The sequence below is a fragment of the Pezoporus wallicus genome, unplaced genomic scaffold (assembly GCF_028554395.1).
Source record: "Pezoporus wallicus isolate ANWC-B61680 ecotype Strahan unplaced genomic scaffold, APGP_CSIRO_Pwel_v1 contig_10431, whole genome shotgun sequence".
Lineage (NCBI taxonomy): Eukaryota > Metazoa > Chordata > Aves > Psittaciformes > Psittacidae > Pezoporus > Pezoporus wallicus.
In genome coordinates this window covers 1,472,474-1,481,017 of record NW_026635891.1, presented here as the reverse complement: position 1 = coordinate 1,481,017, position 8,544 = coordinate 1,472,474, and positions in this window count along the sequence as shown.

Genomic DNA, 8,544 nt, shown 5'->3' with positions numbered 1-8,544 from the left:
AAAGAGAAAACAATCCCACCAAACACAACCTTATTCTGGCAGAAGAAAGCAAAAGGCTGCTCAGTGAATGTAGCATGGAGGGGAAGTGGGGATTTGGTATGCAGTCCTGAGGCTAGTACCTGATAGGAAGTGAGTAAGAGGCTGCTGTGCAATGCAGGAGAAGGGGGAAAAAGGCTTGAAAAGGCATCATTTAGTGGCAGAGAAGGGAAGCCAACTAAGAGACCACACACTCTGTAAGGCAGTTTATGTTCTCTGTGGCACGGTTGGTTTCCTTTTTGCTATCTTTTCCTGTTGTTACCTGCCACTGCCTTCCTGGCCCACCCCATTCACACTTTTGCAAAACAGCCCATCAATATAAGGTTCAGTTTCTTCTTGGAAAGGATGAAGCAGCCCCTTGGAAAATAGTATCATCTCACAAAACTTCCATTCTCAACTTTGATTTAACTTGATTTGAAGGCTTCATAGACAAGATATATCTAAAGGATGTCCAGTGAAATTTTAGAATTAACATTTAGAAATACATTGTACAGAGGCTATTGAATTCATAGGATTCCCCAGGATATTTGGAATGAATCTGAAAAATAATTTATGATAATATAAAAAAATATTTATAATTTTAATCAGTGCTAATGCAGACTTGATTGCTGTGTCTTTGTTTCCAATCTCCATACACAAACTCCATAAAGACTCTAGCCTGCATTATTTGCACACCAGCAGCTCCCACTAAAGCTACTGAAAAATTAGTGGGAGGTAGTTGTACCCTAGTCTTGCATGGGAACACCAGACTATTCTTATCAACAATGACACAGATACTTGTTGTAGGTTCAGTCAAGTTAAACTACTTGAAGAATGGCAGCTAACCTGCACAAAGCATTGCAAACTTCATATACAGCCTTTAAATAAAAATTAGGACCTTATTCTTCCATTTTCCAGATTCCATTAAATAAAATGAACTGCAGGTTCTATTTTGATGCTTCTATGGCTCTTTCTATCATGGTGTTTGAATGAATTACAATAATCAGTGCAGTTTTTACTTAACAGCATTCTATGTACAGTAAGGAAGTTCTAGCTCTATTTACAGATGAAAGATGCAGACAACAGGCATAGAAGTAACACAAGAAAACTTTCTGAAAGACATATGAAATATGTGGAATCAGATCTCTTGGGCTAGATTAGATCAGTCCAGGGCTGTGCCATCTTGCATATCTGTAATTGATCATGCCATAAATACTACAAGTTGAAAAGGACTCAAAGCAAACCTGAACTAATGGAAAGCTAACAGTCAGATCTACATTTTGTAATTAATTTGGAACAGTCCGAATGAAACATCAGGATGAAAGAAACCAGAGAATGGAGAAAATGTTATCAATACCATCTAAAGCTTTATATTATTTGTAACTTGGTGAAATAATAAGTAAAGAATATGTTCTGAATGAGCTGGGGACTGACTAGAGTGGTTTGGAAAATATTCAAACACTGTAATTATAGCAAAGAAAGAGATGAAACTTTCTAAAGAATAAGTGTTAGCAAAAAGCAATTTTCAAGCTTATGCAAGACACAAGTAAGACAGATGGTCTTGGCTCACAAAATGAATGACAAGTAGGATGTCTACTGAAACGGAGAGAACCTACACCTTCATGTACCAGCATAAGCAGAGTAGTAAGCAGGAGCATGTCCCTGCTTAGCAAAGGTCCTCTGCTCCTGCACTGCCCAGTTAGTGGGGTGATTTCCTAGCCCAAGAGAGGACACCCCACACTTCCCACACTGTTCAGGTGCTGCTCAAGAGCTGCCACAGGATGCAAAGCTACCAGGTAGAACATTGTCATGTAAAGGAAAAGTGTTACTATTTCTCCTATTCAAAACTAATCATAAGCCATAGAACATATTTAAATTTACAGCGTTATTATTCCTTTGGCCTTCCTTAATTTTAAGTGTCTGAGGAAATGAGAGCTACAGAGAAAAAATGTCTGCGCTGTTGTATAGCACGAAAATGCACAATCAGAATTAAACAACAATCAAACTTCCCAGACTAATCATTTTCCATTGATACAGTGTTACACAATGACTGTAGATTAATCAAGTGAAGACGTGAGCTTGAACCAACTACACATTCTGAAGGTTTACTACTTTACGTTAGGGGAACCTGCACACTTCCAGATTGAAGGCTGATGTGAGGCCTGCTGGATTGATACTTATGCTGTTATAGCTTACTTAAAAAAACTTTTCTTGAGGATTAAGAGCAAAGCCAAGTTCCACTCTGTTCCACACATGCTAACTGCTTGCTCAAAAAAGGGCAAGATGGCACAGAGGACATGAACTGGTCAAAAGAAAACCCTTTATCTGTAGGTTTTTTGGCCTGATCCTGGATGGTTACAAAAGAAAATAACTGCTATCTGGTAGGTGTTGCTGGTTTCTTAACACTGAGCTGGAAATCCTTGGCCCTGCTACCACTACACATCTGACATATTTTCCATTGAGTTAATTAGACAATTAGTAACATGAACTATCTATTTATAGACTTGAAGTAATACCTGACCCTGGTGTTATTTCCCAGAATAGAGCTGAAATGGTTTCACTAGTCACACACCTGCCATTTTTGTCAGCTACACGCTTGCAAAATGAAAGGGATTTTTTTAAACTATGATTTTTACTTATTATGCTCATGGCATTAGGCCAGATCATGCATGTTTGCTCAATAAGATATCTTAGAACCATGATGATTGCAGCTCAAGGTCATGTAATATCTAAAGAATGATGACAACAGATACTTGTAAGACGTTGATCAAATATAGACTCTGATTACACTGACCGTTAGCGTGATCAGCACTGCTTAGCTTTTCATCTTATGCCTGTCATGCCCCCCAAATTCTGCTATTTATAGTCTGATAAAACAGTTACAGGTAAGACAAATATGTGCAAAACACACACACATTGGTAGACACAATCACTGTGTAACTTACAGCAAGATGAAATGGAAAAATCTCTATTGTGTTTACGTGGTAGTTGTCTGAGACTGAATCAGTATTCACACTTGTATAATAGCGAAGCAGCAGCCTAGGCACTATACAGCACAGACACTAACTTGTTAATTGCAGAATGTATTTTGTTCTGTCATCCTCTTCACCTAGAGTTAACGTAATACTATACACTATTATCAGTCTCTTCTAGTAATTTGTTCTGCAACAAGTAATTTTGTATTATCATTTCTAAAGTTTGAGCCACAGGAGTAGGACAAGTTTGAGAAGACTTGAATTTTTCTCTGCTGTGTTTCTGGGGAAAAGGTAGCTAAAGAGAAACACGACTGAGATTAGAATGCATGCAGTCTTCAAGATAAATTACCTATATCAAGATATATTATCTATATCAAGATAAACTATCCATATATTATCATTATACCATTGAATTTACTGTATCTGTAACTTACAGCATAAGAAAATACAACCTTCTGCTTTTTTTTAGAAACCAGACAAGTAACCTCTTTACTCCATCTCTATAAAATGGATAGAAGGATGATTCAATTCACTGAAGTTAACAATGATGATATGATTTTACAAATGACTGATTAAAACTGGTTAAATTAATAGATGTCTCCACCTGCATATTCCCTATGAAGAACAGGACTCCAAAGCATGAAAATTAATAGAACAAAACATAAAAAAAAAAGAAGTTGCACATACCATATTTTCCCTTGTTTGCTATTAGTTCTATGCAACAGGAATGAATTTAGTGATGTAACTTCATCTAGTAGACTAGTGCAATAGGTGAGATATTTTGCGCAATAGCTTCTTTCTAAAAACCTGTGCCCATGTGAGTGGTGACCAGATAAATTACTACGAAAAAATGTAATTGGATGAACAAAACCAGGATTGCACATAATAAGATAAAACCATTTCAGCAGAAATACCAAAATGATATTACTACTACATGGGATTTTTCAGTCTTTAAGATATGCAACAGTGTTTATAATCTGCATGTGAAATTGCCATGACTGTGTGCATATTAGTGGGTGTGAATGGCCAACAAGGTAGTTGTCCATTTGCATGTGTGGTGATGGTAAAGAGACATACAAATTAAGCTCACATCTGCATATTCGTTATGTACCCAGGCACTTTAAAGTTCTGTGTACCAGCCCTACAAGGGCCAACAGTAACATGCCTGAAGCCATATTAAATTCTAAACTGGAAGAGTTGGTGTAAGTACAATTATAACTAGGTTGCAAAAATATATACAAGACAATTTCATTTATATTCACTCAGTTCTGAAAAAGTGAATAAAAGTGCTGCCTTGAATTCTTTCAATACTTTTCAATTGCTTTCTAATTAATCTCACTCTTGAACTCAGCATCTTTTATGGCATTTTATGGTTTTTAGCTAAAACAGCTCAGGGTCCTGCTCCACTCTTTTTCTGAGAGTTAAATTTAACTAAATTACTGGATGACAAACATGTTATTGTAGTGTCATATTACCAGTAGTTTGATAAGTAGTCATCCCTACTTTTATTATTTAGTTGGCTGTAGAGATTATCTCAAGGAAGTAACTTTCCTTTCTCTCTGCTCACATAGTCTGTAGTATATTCTTATTGCTCTGTCACATGGGATTTTAACATTCCTAGTTTTACAGAACCTGTTTTCTTAAAAATGTTTACTGATCTTTAGTTCTGATATCAGGATATCAAGTGGCAGATTAAGAGCATTCTGATATGAGTGTAAATCCAACAGTATGACTACTGCTGGGCTACCTTACGTTTATCTCAGTACCACTGAAATCCAAACAGAAACCAGAATCTATTTATTTTCTCTTTGAACAGGATTCAGATTTTCACTAAGAATATGACTCAAAGCTACAGTAGGATTTAACTCAGGCTTTTTGATAGGATTCTAGATATCGTGAGTCAACAGGAATGTTTCAAGTAAGGAATCTACATATTCTTATTTGAGAAGATCTAGCTCCGGCAATTCAGGTCTATGAGCCTCTTTCCTAAATTAATCCTGCAGAGACATATAGAGCAGCACATGTCTCCCAGCTCTGGTCCTGTCTCTAGCACAGACTCAAGCTCTGGTAAGGTAAACACAAGATGGGTTACTGAAGGATCAGACCCTCTTCTCTATTATTATGTGTTGACTTTAAAAAATTCATTCATAAATTGCCTTTAAGGAAAAAAAATCATAATCCTTTTTAAAAGTCATCAAGCTGTAAATGAAGCTTAACAGTAAAATTTGATTTAAAAAAGGACTAAAGTTATATTTCATTTTCCTCAGGAGTTTCTTACAGTCCTTTTAAAGTCAGTACGCTTTAGCTAGCTACCTAAAGCCACTAGCTATCTATATGGAAAGAGTAACTAAATTATAGGCATTTCTTTATTCCACCATAAATTGACATGTTCTAACAAGACAGTTTGTTTGCTTTTATTGCTCAAAAGCCCCAAAGTCTTTACTGTCTGCTTCTCCACTTGTCTTAAATATTTGATTAAGCACTGTGAGAATTGTCAGTATTGATAAACTTCTTTCCAGTACATTAAGCACTCTAATCCTTTACATTCCCACTCCATCTCCATTGCCAAGTCAGTCAACTTCTTTAGCACTTGATATTAGGCCAATATTTGCATTAGAAATGGTCTATAAATAAAAATTACGGCAATAGCAGGAAAAGTTGTTTTTCTGCATCTGAAGAATTCTGACAGAAACAATATGCAAACAGCTCTGTTTATTCTTCTATAATCACAGGAATTAAATTGCTCTCTAGTGAGCTAATTTAAAGGGGTAATTAAGCTCAGCATTTTTATTCTAATTTTCTAAAAATCTTAATTGTGACGAGTGGCAATGCTCTTTAGCTGTCCTTCATGACCATGAACTAAGCAGGTGGGATTTTTTGGTGTCTGTACTGTATATTACATTAGACTGTGTTTTTATTGTGATAATTTAATAGAAGGAGATTCAAATTGGGAAGTTCAGATCCCAGTTTGAACTCTGACAATTTCTGGCAGTCAGCAGTTTGTTTCTATTTTTTATTGCATTCCTCTCTTCATAGTCTTCCAACATTGGAACCTATGCCTCAAATACAGAATGTGTCCAAACCTATTTTTCATTGCATAGATATTTAATTTAGAATGCAACGTTGTACATTTTTACTATGTCTCACTTCCTTTTTGTCTCTTTGAATTTCACTTGTGTGGATTCTGGGGATAGAAGCACATTTCAGAGCAGCAGGGACATGCTGCACATGACATACACTTGTATCAGGATCACACAAACATAACTAAGTTTGGAATCTGTTTCCATACAGATAATCAGCTAGGTAACTGTCTTAGCTACACAACCTCTGTGTAGCATGTTTGTGAATGCCTCTTCAAATTCAAACTCACCAAATTTCACTAGAATCAGGAATCCCTATTATCATTTGTCTCTGGCCATACCTATGAGCTATGTGAAACAGAACAGTTCTATTTTCCTTCCTGATGCTTCACAAATTTCAGTCAGCTAAGGGTTTGCCTGCATATCTATAGGACACTGTCAGAAAAATTCTGACAATTTCTGAATTATTCTCACAAATTCTGACAATTTCTGACAATATTTTGAAAATATCTCCTCTTCTGTATTTTTGAATGTAAAGCTTCTGTAAACTCAAACAGGTAATTTGGATGCAAAAAACATTTCACAGTTCAACACTAGTACCGTCTTAGGAAATACATTCACACAAGCTTAACATGTCTTTACCTTGTCACAACTGCTACAGAACCATGCAATTTCTAAATGAAATCACTGCATGCTTTTATTTGTTCTTATCAAAGGCTGACCAAGTTCAGTACATCACTTGCATGTTTCCATCTTAAAAAAAGACGATTTGGGAGTGCCACACAACACAGAATGAACAACAGCGGTTAGCCAGAGCGAAAGTGTGAATACCAGGTCCTAACCCTGTAATCTTTATATAGATGTTGTTTCCAGGGACAGCAGTAGGTATTTTGCCTGAGTTAAGGCAGGAGGATCAGGCTCCACAGTGTAATTTTATATGAAAATGAAGGGGATGAGATACTTCTATCAGGCTCATTTAAAATAAAATAGGAGGGCTGCCTTTTGTCTGCACTGCTAATAAGAAAAATATGCTAGAATAGAAGGTAATTGTAATAAGGTATGTCCCCATTTTTCTCAATTTTGCACAGTTTTCTTTGATATGATTATGGATGTCATATATAAATGGTATTTCTTTGGGGTGGATTTATTAATTTTGGAGATGTACATTCTTCTAGTACATATATAAGAATTGACCATTTATACATAGGGGAAGAGAAAGGCTAGAGAGACATACAGAAAACAGACAGTGCAGCAAAGAACATTGTGTCTGCAGCATTCTTCAAAAATAGCATGAATCACACAGAATTGCCAGAGATTATTTTAATGGCTCGACCCTTATGCTGTTATGGTAATTACAGAGAGAGTTTTAAGCCCCTCTACCAGGGAAATTATGCATCAAAATAGTAAAATTTTGTAATGAATTTCAATTGTTATTCAAAATTCTTTATCAGAACTTTGGGGATTAATAGTTCCAGTAGGTTTTGCCTTCTGGAGAACCAGAAACAGTGCTTATAAAAAGAGCAGAAAACATGCAGTGTATCTAAAATTGATGCAACTCATTGATTTCAGTGAAATGGTGCTGATTTACCCTGAATGAATTCCTGTCTCATCTTTTCCATATGTGGGAGAAAGCTGTTTTAGGATGAACGGCTCCTGCAGAGGCAGGGACATACTTTCGGACAGTTAAGTCCATTTAAGTCCACTGTTTACGTCCTGCATTAAGGAACCAGTTAAGGTTACAGATATCCAGAGTTACTCAGTCTGTCCTTTCTTCCCTTGTAGAAATTCTGTCCAGGAAGAATTTGTGGAGTTAGCCTCTTTGTCTCTGATTTCTGCACATCCAGCACTTAGGTCAGAGGGGCAGCAGATACCTGAGTAAGCATGTCTTATGCACACTGCATTTTGTGCCTGTGCACTGATTTCTGCCTGGAGAATCATGGACATATCTTTGGCAACCCTGGTGATTCATAATGTCATTGCACATTTTCTGGTTCAGAAGAAGGTACTGAGCAACAGGTTTTCAGAATTATTTTGACCTTCTTATCTTCTGCAACAGGGCTGAAGAAGTAGGAACAGTGACCACTGCCCCTGTTTCTGCAGTGGAGTAGCTGCTCCATCAGAATGGAGCTTGCCCTCACTACATTCAACACCAAATGCTGAACTCACTTAGACTTTTTTTCCCATCAATTATTAACTAACTAATATATCCTATTCATGTAAAGACAAAACCTCAATGCTACAATGGGAGGCTAGAGTCTGGCTCTGGATAGTTTAATACACAGAAATAAAGGTTTGTTTGCAGAGCAAGTGGCCTGACACACTAGGGGCTCTTTGTAAATGATCTGGCTGTAGGTGTAGATTTTCCATAGGTGAGACAAAGTAAAGCATTACCTAGATGTAGGGTTGGTACCTTCCAGTTCTCTGTAAATTCATATTGTAGTTTAATGCTCACTTGCTCCTCTTATAGAGAAGCC